General features: G+C 34.9%; 1 long non-coding RNA gene across 3 annotated transcripts; it reads left to right on the forward strand.

Annotated features, from left to right (window-relative positions):
- Positions 1-1405: 1405 nt before the first annotated feature.
- Positions 1406-9512, forward strand: LOC124428676. 3 transcript variants are annotated; one of them, XR_006943252.1, is made up of 4 exons: positions 1406-1881; positions 2774-5561; positions 6550-6789; positions 8721-9512. It is a non-coding gene; the product is annotated as an uncharacterized LOC124428676 (long non-coding RNA). The 3 variants fall into 3 exon arrangements; XR_006943253.1 differs by having other exon boundaries at positions 1406-1612; positions 1719-1881; positions 6550-9512; XR_006943251.1 differs by having other exon boundaries at positions 6550-9512.
- The last annotated feature ends 4048 nt before the right edge of the window (positions 9513-13560 follow it).

Genomic DNA, 13560 nt, shown 5'->3' on the forward strand with positions numbered 1-13560 from the left:
CCATTTTAGTGCCATTGCTGCATTACAGCTTATTCTGATAACGATTTCAATAACTTTGTCATCATAAAGAAAACAAAAATCTAACTTGAAATATACTTGATACAAATATCAAATATTTTGAATGTAGATCATTTGTTGATTTCTTCACACCATTTATATGCCAATAATTCATTTGATTATCTACAAGCAACAACAGATACACTAGAAACCATAACTGGAGAAACACAAATATCGACTATATATTCGGCTATATAAACATAAAATTACTCAAGAGCGAGGCAATAAAGATAGATTAAGATTGAGAAATAGGCACGATATCATGCTGCTCGTGCGATAATAAACTTCCCGAGGTAACAACTGTTAGTTGTTTTCTGCAATAGATTTGGAAAAATTGCTAAGATCATGTACAATATTAAAACTGAGAGAGAGAGAGAGAGAGAGATCATCTTTTTCGAGTTGGTAACCAGAGGCAAAAAATACAAGTAATTAACGATACGAATCTACGATGTTCTAAAGATCTCTTTCTTTTTCCTTTTACTTTGTTTTTTCTTTTGCATTTTGCTCATTTCGTGGCGTTTTAATTTTAAGCGTTACATTTCTAAACTCCGTTTATAAACTTGTGTATAAACTTCTAAACTAAAAGATGCACGAACTGTGATCATCTAATAAAAGAAAGTCGGTCTTATTGCTACCAATTACGTAGAAAATGAATGTCATGTTATCATTCATGCTGCTAATATGTTACCGACATTTCGATTGTAATTTCTTTCAAAGACGAGCGTTGTCAAAATGAAAAAAATGACAATCGACTTTGTAAGAGCTTTAAGAAGACACTGGATATATGCTCCACCTTTCTATTTCATACACATACTGTGCATCTCAGGGGAAAGTAATTGATTGCACAATTGCAAGATCTTGCGTTTTTTGCCAGAATATTATACTTCCGTTATATATCGCGTATCGGTTTCGTAGTAAATAAAGGGAATATAGGTTCGTGCACACGCGTGCTCACCATAGAACGAAAACTTATAGCCTACTTCGTTTCTTTTACGTTTTACAAATAGTTCTACAAAAAAGGCATCGAAAAGCTAGAGGAGCGTTGGAATGAATGTATCACTCTTGAAGGAATAAAGTCGAATTTAAAAAATAAAGTTGTTTTTTCTAGTTAGACCAGAGACTTATTGAGTGATGATCGTTATGATGATATATTTATATATATAATAACATTATATTTTGTTCGTAACTCAATATTCTCTTTTACGATATTTTTGCCAGAATCTTTCAACGGTGATTAGAATTATTTTGATATTAAATCTAATCTCCGTCCACTTACTTAATTTAAGAAAGCGAAGCGATTTGGTCGATGGACAGAGACCTGCGAGCAATCGGCTCGGGTTCTAAAGAGTATGAAAACACGCAATCGATTGATCCTACTAAATACCCAATATTCTTTCGTATTCTTATTAGATAATATTGTCCTATTTCTTGTTAGAGTTCCATCATGGCGGCGTTACAGGACGGACGCGTCGCCGTGTGCTCCACATTTTGTGCAATTATTGCTGATTTATTTTATCGGCGAAAAATTTATATCTCACTTGTTAATAAGTGAACGGTAAACAAAATGTGATATTAATTAAGACTGGGGACCGAATAACTATCTTGTAATTAGTGGAGAAATGTGCTCGGTCATACCATGGAGGTTATCTTCGTTTTTCCAGAAGTGGCGTGTGTTATACTCTATGGCCAAATGGCAGACTCAACTGTTACTCACAATTATACGATGGAAGCGTCGCCGTCGGCGCAAGTTGACACTATTTTGGCTATTACATTCATGCCGCCCTGTGATTGGTTGCTGGACTTGGACATGAACTACGTGTAGTGGTACGAGCAACACCTTATTTTTTGCACCGTTGTCGCACTTGCGTCACTCCTAACCTCAATTCTAGTAAACGCGGGAAACGTACGGGACTTCAGGCACGGCTTTACATACCTTGTCGCCCGTGGTTTAAGAAATTAAAATTTTCAAAATTTTCAACATTTCGTCATAGGAACGTGACCGTGATAAGATAGTCATGATGGAACCAATTTAATGGTGGAGTGGTTGCACGATCAAATACTTATTAATTAAAATTATTCTTTTAAATTATTATTTTTTTTTTTTTCTTATATCTATTCCTAAGATTTCTAAGTCCTTTAATTAATCTAAGTACTTTCATTAAAGTACTTTAATTAAAATTTTTCTCTTTTCCCCCTGTCGTGTAACGTTATTATTTGATTATTGCATTATCATTCCACTATTTTTATAAGTATATTATTACGAAGCATTACTCCCATCATCGTGTTTTGTTTTATGTTCCATACCTAATTTCTTAGTTTCACTTCCTTCGTCATATTTCCTTCGTTTTATTTCTTTCGCGTTATTTCTTATGTCTAACTTCCTTCCTTTTATTTTTCTCGCATTACTTCGTTTTATTCCTTCGTCCTACTTCCTTAGCTTTATTTCCTTCGTCTATTTCTTTAAATTAATTCCTTCTCATATTTCTTTTCTTTTACTTCCTTCGCTTATTTCTTTCGCTTTATTCTTCTCGCTATATTTCCTTCGTTTTATCTCCTTCTTTCACTTCCTTCGTATTATTTCTTTGCTTCATTTCTTCCTTGTATTATCTTATTTTGTTTTATCTTCTTGTCTCATTCCTTTTGTCCCATTTCTCTGTTTCATTTTCACTTTCATGTCTTATTCTCCTTTTTTTACTCATTGTGTTCTCTCTTTCAGCTAAAAGTTTTCTTCTGGTGACTAAATTCCATGATGGTTACCCGTGAGGAAAAATATTCGGAAGATAAACTAGCCTCCCGTTTGGATCTCCGGGTGGAGGCTTTCCCAGGGGCGGTTAGCGTGGTGAGAAGCTCGCGCATAGCAATATTGAACACATCTAGCGCGATCCCAAAGGTGACAAATAGATGTACTTCCGGCGTAGGCCAGCGTAGGAGCGCAGCAACACGTCGAGCGAGTGCACGTTCGTTGTCCGAGGCTACTCACCGAGAGCCCCTCCGCTACGTTCCTAGCCCCGCACAACCCGGACTGCATCAGGTGATAGCCAGTTTTCGTGAAACTATAGAGTTGTCTTGGAAAGGTGCGATAGGAGTTTGCCGAAGTCATCTTCTAAAGCTGTACAAACAAGAACCGTAAACACTAAATCGGCCGCGATTAGATTAGGGAAACACAGCGCCAGAGCTGCCGCGATAAGTCCTTCCAATTTAAATAGGAAACAGATCGAACAAAACCCAGGGTACGAATCGACAAGCACGCGACCGCGAACTCGAGTATACACCTGTATGCACCCCTCGCAAAACTTACTGGACGCATCCCCCCAGTCTCTAGAAATAGCCTCAACCCCCGCGATAAAAGCGCATACGACAAGACCTTACATTCGATAATCAAGCAAGACCGCGTAGAAACTCCTCGGGATTCGCCAGAAACGGTCTTCGAAATAAGCGACACTTCAATGGGAATTCTTGAAACGGACACTACATGCGTAACCCCTGAAACCACCGGCGTGATAGGTGTGGAACATTAATACAAAGCACCTTCGCTGAACTCTGGGTAACTATTAACGGTAATGAAGCGATCTCGGTTAGGGACCCTCTCCCTCCCGTAATTTCTGCCTTTTCAAAAATCCGGTTGTTGCAATTAAATATGGGACGCTCTAGAACGGTAACAGGCGAAGTTCGCGAACTTTTATTAGCCAGAAGTGCTTGGATGTGCTGTTTTTTATAGAATTTGAGATAAGTTAGGTAACGGAACTGCGGTTGCGCCGACCAACCCGAATATCGAGTTATTATTCATCTCGCAGCTTAACACTCTGCACTGCGTCTGTGCAGAAGTGCAAACACCCGGCTCCTCTTTCTACGTCGTTTCGCACTACTTTCAGTACAGCGATGAAATAGAGGAGCAGCTTAGGCACTTGAAATCGTTACTTCGTGCCCTAAGGGGGAAGAGACTAATCGTATTACTGGATGCCAACGCGCGATCTTCTCTCTGGGGTCCTCAGAGTACAGACGAAAGAGGCTCGAAGCTGGAAGCCCTCATCCGGGCATCCGGGCTGAAAGTCTGAAATAACGTAGAGCAGCCACCCATCTTTTGGACGACGAGAGGTTCCTTATATATCGACGTAACCCTTTTGTCACAATCCATGAGCCGACTTATTGGCCAATGGAAGATTAGAACAGACTGGACGTCCAGGGACCACAATTCTATAGATATCGCGATACATCCTCTGAAGCCTGAGAACCGACTGGGACCTGTTCGCTGAGCGCATGCTCTCCCTCGCCGCGGCAAGACTAGAGGGAAGCAGTTTAGGATCGGCTTCAGAAGTAGAGACACGAGCCAACGTGCTCACAAGTGTCCCATAAGTAGCATGCTCTGAATCTATTCCTCGCAAAAAGGCTCATCGGAAGTCAAACCCATGGTGGACTTCAGCGTTAACGAACCAGAAGAAAGTGGTAGCTCGGTTAAGACGCGCGTTCCAACGAGAAAAGGATGATCAGGCATTTGAGGAGCCTCGAGCTATACCGTTCTTCCTTGCGGGCCTACAGTAATGAGGTACGACGGGTCAAACTATAAATAGCGGGAGAAAATTCGTCTCGGAACAGGCCAACGCGGAACCGTGGATTTATATTTATAAGCAACAAGCTAGTAAACTTCCGGTCGAAAGAGTTATAAACACTCTTAACCCATTCGAGACCGCGAAGTTTTTTGAACACGGTCCTTAGGATCCAAATTTTTTCTTTTTCATTCTGTTGTTCATTTTCAGTAAAAAAAACTTGTTTACTATGGAAATCAGCCAATTCGTAAGTCAATTCGCATAAATAAGACGATTGCACACCGTCTGTGCAATTGGTTCCTGCGAAGAATTTTCTCTAAGACTGAACTGTTACACGTCGTCGTTGGTGCTCAGTTTTCACGGATAAGGAGACACAGAGTGATGGAAACGAATTTCTTACTTATTCACGGATAAAGATGGGTCAAAGAAAAGAAAACATTTATTATCTAAGCCAGCGCTTAAGATAATAAGATTTAAGGTATTATTTCTTTACATGTAAGAAATTCTGAATACGCAGACCCCGCTGGCTTAAGATAATGATTTTCGTTTAGGTGGTATGAATAAAAGGCGATACTATTGATGTTAATGATAGATTTGAAAAATGGAATTAGATATATGGGTTCCTGCAATGATATTTTTTAAAAATGTAGATTTCGAAAATTCAAACAAAACATTTTGTTTTATTTGGTACAAATGAAAATTGAATGACAAATTATGTTTTTGTGTACTTTACAGACACTATTAATTAAAAAACATCTTTTATTTAGATTTCTTAATATTTTACTCAGAATAACTGAAAATTGCTCATCATTACTATTGCACCCCGGTGTGCAGCCGGTCTCATAGCCTCGTAAAGGCATTGCACACACGGTGTGCAATTGGTCTCGAATGGGTTAAACGAGACGGCGAGAAGACCATGAACGTCCAAGATACGGCAAGAGTTCAGCTTTTCAGACGCATGTACGTCGCATCGCTATCAGTAATCCAATTTGTATTTTGTTGTTACCTATTCTAAATATACTTTCTTAAGTTAGATTTGCCGCGTTTCTCATGTCCCGCCCTTCTATTGTCTTTTGTTATCTACAAATCGAGCCATTAAGATTTTGAAGAGAAACGGGCATTAAGAAATAGGACCTATGCACGAGAGATTACAAAGAAATTTTATAAAAGATAATACATTAAATAAAATTTAAGTAGTATGAATAATAAACGTGAATTGTCGTTTCTTTGTTCACAGGTAAAACTGTAAATAGCAAATAATTATTAATTAACAAATAAAGATTTATTACTTTGTTCACAGAGAAACATATTTTCATTTATCACCTCACCTAATAGATTCGAGATATTATATATATATTACAGTATTTCGTAAAAAATAAGTTATAAATTAAAAACACGAAAAATTTGAAGAACAAATAATATTTTATTGAAAGTAACTTTTAGAATGTAAAATATTTACTATTACTTTTTGATTTGACGCTTTTGTAACAATAAAAGGTTAAACAATATTTCGAAACTGCATCGCATAGCATCCAAAATTTTATGCCCCGGCGATGATGCTTTTTGTTTGGCATGTATTGAATTATACTCGAATGACATAACGTCCCAATTAAGGATTCGTCGATTGATAATTCCTTATGAGGTGTATAATATAATTTAAAAACTCTGTTAGCGTCTTTAACAAGGGGTTAAAATCTTACACAGGGATGTAATTAGAATGACTAGATGGAAAACATAAAGAACTATCAACCAAATGAAAATACTTCTGTAGTTTACTATAGTTAACTATTTCTGTAGTTTAGACAAATTTGATGGTTTAAGAAAACGCCTCGAATATTTCGCGTAATTATTAGTTTCGGTAACCATTAGTGACAATAGTTCTAAATCAAAAAAAGGTCAAAGTATTTAATCGGTTTGTTCTCATTAGAAAAATTGCATTCTGTTTCAGAATTGTCGGTATCTTCTTTGGCTATTCTTAGCGGGTCCTCTGCACATGAATCATCGTGTATCGAAAAATCGCTATCATTCTCCGAGCTACTGAAAATCCGTTTCTTGCTCTTCCTAACAGGAATGATGTCAGAGTCATCGGTGTCACTCGGACAACTTGGATAGGAAAGGAACGGAAGGAAGTTGGAGAGAGAGAAAGAATAGAGAAAGAGATGACAGAAGAACAAAGAAAGGAAAAGCCGTACGAGAACATTCATACACCATTCATACAGTTCCATTTAGTCGCCTCTTACGACAAGCAGGAAGTACTGTGGGAGTATTCTACTATCCCCTACCCACAGGGAAAAAAACCTTCATTATATATTCCTTCCTTTCTTTTATAAGCCCCTCTACCTAAGATACTTTTACTAAAGTACTATATTAAAAGATTATATTTTCTCCCTTACCTTCTAAGTACTTTCATTTAAAGTATTTCCACTAAAGTACTTTGATTACATTTTATTGATTATTTCCTTTTTCTTCTAAGTCCTGTTACCCAAGGCTCTTTTACCCAAGTACTTTGACCATATGTTTCATAATTATGTTCCTCCTTTTCTTTCTAAGTCCCTTTTACTCAAGGTGCTTTGATAGAGTGCTTTGATTATATGTACCTTATTCTTTTTTTAAGTCCTTTTATTCAAAGCGCTCTCACTAAAGTACTTTTTTAAATGTTCTCTCTCTTCTTTCTAGGTTCTTACTTATAGTGTTTTACTAAAGTACATTGTCACATGTACTTTCTCTTATTCCCTACGTCCTTCCACCTAAAGTATTTTCACTATTTCTCTTCTAAGCACTTTTACTTAAAGTACCTTTACCAAAGAACCCTGTTTATATGTTCTTCTTCTTCAATCCAAGTTAGACTTAAAGTACACCTACTAAAGAACCTTGATTATATGTCCTTTTCTCCTTCTAAGTTCTTTGGCTGAAAGCACTTCTATTAAAGAACTTTGATCTTTTATTTTTTTTTTTCTTTGATCTGTTTTTGATCTTTTATTTTTTTTCCTCTCTACGCCCTCTAATCAGAAGTATCTTAACTAAGTACGTTGATCATACGTTCTTCTTCTCTTCTCTAAGTACTTTACTTAAAGTATTAGCACCAAAAACCTTTATTACACGTTCTTTCTTTTCACTCTAAGTCCTTTGACTTAAAGTACTTCTACTAAAGAACTCCGATTGTGTTCTTTCCTCCCTCTTCTAAGTCCCCTTATTTAAAGTACTTTTTTAAAAGTACTTTGATTATATGCTCTTTCCTTTAGTTTCTAAGTCATTCTACTTACAGCACTGCTTAAATTATATGATCATCCTTTCTTTTCAAGTCCCCTTACTCAAAGTACTTTGCTAATGTACTTTGATTGTATGTTCTTTCTTTTCTCCTCCAAATCCTTTCACTTAAAGTATTTTTACTAAAGTACTTAATCATACGCTCTTTCTTTTTTTTTCCAAGTCGTCTCACTTAAAGTACTCTTACTAAAGTACTTGGTTAGTTAGTTCCAAAACCATACTAAATAATACGATGGTCTGTAAATGCACGTTTCTACCACAAAGTAGCGCTGAGTAGCTGGTAGCCAATGTCCAAAACGGTTCGGAATGCAAAAAGTTAAAAGGTATTCAAGAAAATGGAATCGATTTGTAGCGCAGTTTTCCAGTTCACGTAGATTTGGAAATAGTATTGAAGTACGTAGTATACGTCTTATTATTGTTTTTTGCAACACAATACGAAAGATACTAAGAATAGAACAAAGCGAGTAATAAAAACAAAACGTGGCTACACGCTTGTCTTGAGTAAAATATGATATTTTTAAATTATGGCCCGGCCGTCAATTCTCTTACAGAGACGTAACAGTGAAACTTTCAGAATCGCGTTAAGAGGAAGAAGAAAAAATATAAACGAAACAAGAGGACTAACCGACGAGACGTCGTTGTAACTTTGTGAATAGAAGGGATATTCCCTTGAATAGTTTTCATTCGTGCTTGGTATCGCTGTTTTCAACAGCTCATTTTAACCCAGAATTATTGGTGATAATTATAAGTAACTTAGTTTTTCATTTACGTTATGTTCCTTGCTATTTAATAGTATTTACTCGAATAATTTATATTTCTTTAATCGTATCTTTCAATTGTACCAAATTCCAGCTCGACTCTTCACGATTGAATCAAGAGGACATCTTTTGAGGACTCTCATCCCAGAGCTATCGTAATGGATCACGGATGGAAAAAAGTGAACAACACTGATTGCATCGCACGATGATTAAACGTGGAAGAGAAGATTATGAAGAAAAGAAAGGAATGTAGGAAGATGCGATGTAGCTGATAACGAAAGTTGGACATCTCGAAGATCCCTGCATTCTGTTAAAGTCAGAGTGGGATAATGCAGTTATATTTTTCTCTATCGAGAGAAGAAGACCCGTCCCACCTTTGGGATTATTCCCTTTATTATTAGCGTACAACAATCGATTTCTCACCTTCGGAGATAGTTGCGACGTCGTTCGGAAATTGGAAAGTAGAAAGAAAATTATTAGTATCATCGTTGTAATAAGAAAGCATTGAAAATATTTTAAATGTTTGGTGTAAAAATATGTATATGTAATGTTCAGAGAAACAGACTATTGTTTATTTAATAAAAGTAATATATAAATAGATCATGCGCATCATCTAGCGTGAACGTTGCCGTAATAGTTTCCGGAGACCTCGATGTTCGCAATTTCTCTCCACCATGGCATTCAACGCGTTAAAACATTAAATTATGTCAACAAATTAATTTATACAAACTTTTACAGTACGTACATTCGTTCGCCACTTTTTCTCAAGATACATTTTATTTTTACCTGCTGATATTATGTTGTTACATTATAGTGCTTATTATTATTCCTAATATCAAAATAATTAATATTGTGTAAATATTATTACCAACATCCCTATTCTTATTATTATTATGCGTATTATTATGATTACAGTTAACAAAAAAATTATTTATACTGATTTCATAATTAAGAATAAACTTATGAATGCTACTATTATTATTGGATTGTATCTGGCTTGCATACAAGTTGCGTCTCCTTGTCTCCCAGAAACGTATCAATTGTATCTTAGTTACCTTTAACGTACTTCAAAATTAATTCTTAATTACCTCTTCTTTATTTCTTAGTATCGCCTGATCGCGACTTCGCTGCTAATTACCCGTGTCTCTCCGTCTCATAGTTGCGTATAATAAAATAAAAATATAATCTTATAATATTAATATAAACATCTATTACTTTAAAATATTAATTTCAGAGCGGTTTTCTCTGGTAATATAAACATAAACGCATTTCTCCACGACTTTGACAGTTCGCGACTTAGTTTTCTCTAGCACTCCGACGTGTGCACCTCGTGATTCTCTTTTCTAAATGCTAGAACTTGTAAATTAATATTTTCGGTAATTTTATAATTATTTATTCGGTTTTTATAGCACGCGGGATAGAATAGAGTAATATTTAAACAATAGTTCGTTTATTTAAACAATAAAAATTCTGAATCGCGCGTGGGACTTAAAATAATTTGAATATAAACTTCTTGTACTTAAAAATTTTAATTTCGGAGCGGTTTTCTCTGGTAATATAAACATAAACGCACTTTTTCCCGACTTTGACAGTTCGCGACTTAGTTTGCTCTTGCACTCCGACGTGTGCACCTCGTGATTCTCTTTTCTAAACGCTAAAACTTATAAATTAATAATTTCGGTAATTTTATAATTATTTATACGGTTTTTATAGCACGCGGGATAGAATAGAGTAATATTTAAACAATAGTTCATTTATTTAAACATTGAAAAGTCTGAATCGCGTGGGACTTAAAATAATTTAAACATAAACTTCTACTACTTAAAAATTTTAATTTCGTAGCGGTTTTCTCTTGAGACATGAACATAAACGCACTTTTTCACGACTTTGACAGATCGCGACTTAGTTTGCTCTTGCACTCCGACGAGTGCACCTCGTGATCCTCTTTTCTAAATGCTAGAACTTGTAAATTAATATTTTCGGTAATTCTATAATTATTTATACGATTTTTATAGCACGCGGGATAGAATATAGTAATGTTTAAACAATGGTTCATTTATTGAAACATTGAAAAGTCTGAATCGCGCGCGGGACTTAAAATAATTTTGAATAAACTTCTAGTACTTAAAAATTATAATTTCGCAGCGGTTTTCTCTTGTGACATAAACATAAACGCACTTTTTCACGACTTTGACAGTTCGCGACTTAGTTTGCTCTTGCACTCCGACGTGTGCACTTCGTGATTCTCTTTTCTAAACGCTGAAACTTATAAATTAATATTTTCGGTAATTTTATAATTATCTAAACGATTTTTATAGCACGCGGGATAGAATAGAGTAATATTTAAACAATAGTTCGTTTATTTAAACAATAAAAATTCTGAATCGCGCGTGGGACTTAAAATAATTTTTATTTAAACTTCTAGTACTTAAAAATTATAATTTCGCAGCGGTTTTCTCTTGTGACATAAACATAAACGCACTTTTTCACGACTTTGACAGTTCGCGACTTAGTTTGCTCTTGCACTCCGACGTGTGCACTTCGTGATTCTCTTTTCTAAACGCTGAAACTTATAAATTAATATTTTCGGTAATTTTATAATTATCTAAACGATTTTTATAGCACGCGGGATAGAATAGAGTAATATTTAAACAATAGTTCGTTTATTTAAACAATAAAAATTATGAATCGCGCGTGGGACTTAAAATAATTTTTATTTAAACTTCTAGTACTTAAAAATTTTTATTTCGTAGCGGTTTTCTCTGGTAATATAAACATAAACGCACTTTTTCACGACTTTGACAGTTCGCGACTTAGTTTGCTCTTGCACTCCGACGTGTGCACTTCGTGATTCTCTTTTCTAAACGCTAAAACTATTAAATTAATAATTTCGGTAATTTTATAATTATTTATACGGTTTTTATAGCACGCGGGATAGAATAGAGTAATATTTAAACAATAGTTCGTTTATTTAAACAATAAAAATTCTGATTCGCGCGTGGGACTTAAAATAATTTGAATATAAACTTCTTGTACTTAAAAATTCTAATTTCGTAGCGGTTTTCTCTGGTAATATAAACATAAACGCACTTTTTCACGACTTTGACAGTTCGCGACTTAGTTTGCTCTTGCACTCGGATGTGTGCACTTCGTGATTCTCTTTTCTAAACGCTGAAACTTATAAATTAATAATTTCGATAATTTTATAATTATTTATACGGTTTTTATTGCACGCGGGATAGAATAGAGTAGTATTTAAACAATAGTTCGTTTATTTAAACAATAAAAATTCTGAATCGCGCGTGGGACTTAAAATAATTTTTATTTAAACTTCTAGTACTTAAAAATTTTAATTTCGTAGCGGTTTTCTCTGGTAATATAAACATAAACGCACTTTTTCACGACTTTGACAGTTCGCGACTTAGTTTGCTCTTGCACTCGGACGTGTGCACTTCGTGATTCTCTTTTCTAAACGCTAAAACTTATAAATTAATAATTTCGATAATTTTATAATTATTTATACGGTTTTTATAGCACGCGGGATAGAATAGAGTAGTATTTAAACAATAGTTCGTTTATTTAAACAATAAAAATTCTGAATCGCGCGTGGGACTTAAAATAATTTGAATATAAACTTCTTGTACTTAAAAATTATAATTTCGCAGCGGTTTTCTCTTGTGACATAAACATAAACGCACTTTTTCACGACTTTGACAGTTCGCGACTTAGTTTGCTCTTGCACTCCGACGTGTGCACTTCGTGATTCTCTTTTCTAAACGCTAAAACTTATAAATTAATATTTGCGGTAGTTTTATAATTATCTAAACGATTTTTATAGCACGCGGGATAGAATAAAGTAATATTTAAACAATAGTTTATTTATTTAAACATTAAAATGTTTGAATCGCGCGAGGGACTTAAAATAATTTTTATTTAAACTTCTAGTACTTAAAAATTTTTATTTCGGAGTAGTTGCCTAATATTTAAACAATTGTATATTTATTTAAACATTGAAAATTCGAAATCCCGATTACCCAATCATTTCTCCTTTGTCTTTTGAGGAGTAAGCATCTAAAATGTCTCAGTGTGCCTTCGCTGCAAGTATCAACGAACTTAAGGTAAATATATTTTGATATCTTACATTTCTTCAATAATTTATACTGTTTCTTATTATAACCATGATATTATTAATTTTGTTTTTATTTTGTTTTTTCAGTACGTCATTGCAATCGCTCGGGAACCAACGATGTTATCTTGTTTTGCTTAAATATGAATATTTCAAAGTAGAAGCAGTGTTTGTTCGTTCGCGTTTCGCGATTTAAGAAGCAAAAGTTTTTGCAACGTCTGCGTGCAATGCAGTCGTTAGAGTCAGTGTTTGTTCGCAACTTTATTAATTTTTTAACAGTCGCATAGGCTGTATTTATAAAGTCAGTAGAGTTTCGCGAATTAAATTCAGTGACCGTTCGTTAAAAAATAACTATCGCGATGTAGAGTCAGTGCATCATTGAAGATATTCTTGATGAACTTTGAAATTGACCTACCTAGTTTTCAACCACATACGGATCGTCCCTTCTCAATTACGACCTGAACGAGTGTTTTGGAGCCATCGCAGAACTTCTTAAGTAGTGAGTGAATTTTTAAGTCCCTCCAATCACTCAATCATGTCGAGGACGAAAGGTCCGAATCGGCACGGGTGATTGGTTGTAATTAATTAGTAGAAGAGCATTGAGTGACCACGAGTAAATTTCTTCGGAGATTTACTCGTGAATGGTTTCTTAGTTTTTCATTTATTTATTAGATTAGGATAGGGTCTTCTTGCTCAAACGCGTTTATAATTATTTGAGATTTTGAATATTTTAATACATTTTTAAATATTTTACTCGCGCGGAAATATGTAAAGAATCGATATTCTTACGTTCTAATAAAGAACGAGT

This window comes from Vespa crabro, chromosome 13 (genome assembly GCF_910589235.1).
Source record: "Vespa crabro chromosome 13, iyVesCrab1.2, whole genome shotgun sequence".
NCBI lineage: Eukaryota > Metazoa > Arthropoda > Insecta > Hymenoptera > Vespidae > Vespa > Vespa crabro.